This window comes from Astyanax mexicanus, chromosome 23, assembly GCF_023375975.1.
Source record: "Astyanax mexicanus isolate ESR-SI-001 chromosome 23, AstMex3_surface, whole genome shotgun sequence".
NCBI classification, from domain to species: domain Eukaryota; kingdom Metazoa; phylum Chordata; class Actinopteri; order Characiformes; family Acestrorhamphidae; genus Astyanax; species Astyanax mexicanus.
The window spans coordinates 15228137-15230042 of record NC_064430.1 but is presented as its reverse complement, the minus strand read 5'-3'; positions in this window follow the sequence as shown (position 1 = coordinate 15230042).

Genomic DNA, 1906 nt, shown 5'->3' with positions numbered 1-1906 from the left:
GTTTGTCTGTCACACAGCAGCTGCGCCACTATTGGACAGAACAAGTCGCGCTCTCATTGGCTGCCGTTCATTAAGGAGGCGGGGTTTGCAGTCACATGCGTGTATATATCAAAACAAGCCATTTTTTGTTATGAAGAACAAAAATAATGCACTATAATTGCCACCAAAAAAGGTCACACGCTCTAATATTTAGCTTTGATTGCGGCTTTATGCATTCTCTGTGGAATTGTTGCTTGAGTCGGGTAAGTAAAAGTAATTTTTTGTTAATTATGTTACTATTAAATGTTTTTGACTGGGATATAACTATTAGAAAATAAAATACTAATAAAACTCTAATAATACAATATTATTAATGACATTAAAGTAAATAGCAAAATTGATTATAAATCCCTTATAAACAAATACTAAGTCGTACACTCATAGTTGTTCTGCCATATGCTTTGAAGGTGTGATAGACATATATTTTGTCCTAGTTTAATTTTCAATTTTAAACTGACTTTGGGCTGGATATATTACATGTTAACAGTTTAATAGTTTCCTTTTTTAGTTTAAAAAAGGGGGTATTCATTTAATATTAATTGCAATATTTTTTTTCCAAATGCAACGTTTAAAAATAGAGAGAAAAAAACTTTAGATATGTGTGCAGTTTGTATATCTTTTTTTTATATCATCTTTTAACAGACCACAAACAACCACAACGATGCCTTACTGTTTGGATGTTTGTATAAAATCCCAGCCCATGCGTCTGTCTCATGTGTAAGGGTGTGCCATATTGTGCCATATGCAATAATTCTGTCTTTATCAGTTTTTCTATGCAGTGGGCCAGGTGCCTCTATCTTATTAATCCAAATACACTTTTATTTACAAATAAAACTATTAATGTTATAAGAAAGAAGACTTATAAAAGTATTATCATATGATTTTAATAATATATACTAGAAACTATAGATTATAATATTAAAGTACAGTAAATAATATTAAAGTAAGATAATCTGTATGATACAGTGAACTATAAGATCACTTGAACTGAATATTAGTTATTCATGTTGTTGATCAAAAGTCGCCCCCTTGTGGAGAAACAGCGCAATACACACTCAATCCACTTCAGGCTGTTCTAAACTACAGAAAAAGATCTCTGGTAAAACCCTGCAATGAAGGCAGTTATTCGGCTGTTATTAGTAATTAGTGTATAGTTTTATAGCAAAGCATAACTTGCTACTTAATACATATTTTAATAATAGAACACTATGAAGGCTGCTGGCATTTACAGCTCAAAAAATAAGAGACCACTTCTGAATCAGTTTCTAGTATATTATTATATCTATTATTTATTTATAGGTATATGTTTGACTAAAATGAACAATGTTGTTTTATTTTATAAACTACGGACAACATTTCTCCCAAATAAAAAAAATGTCATTTAGATAATTTATTTGCAGAAATGAGAAATGGCTGAAATAAAAAATAAGCAGAACTTTCAGACCTCAAATAATGCAAAGAAAACAAGTTCATATTCAAAATAGTTTTAAGAGTTCAGAAATCAATATTTGATGGAATAACCCTGTTTTTTTAAATAACAGTTTTCATGCATCTTGGCATTTTCCTCTCCAACAGTCTTACACACTGCTTTTGGATAACTTTATGCCACACCTGGTGCAAAAATTCAAGTAGTTCAGTTTGGTTTGATGGCTTGTGATCATCCATCTTCCTCTTGATTATATTCCAGAGGTTTTTAATTTGGTAAAATTAAAGAAACTCATTATTTTAGGTGGTCTCTTATTGTTTCCATCCAGAGCTGTATGTGTTGTGACCTGAGTTTAGTATTGGGATTGTTGATCAACAGTCGCCCCCGTGTGGAGAAACTGTGCAATAGACTCTTAATCCACCTCAGGCTGTTATAAACTAC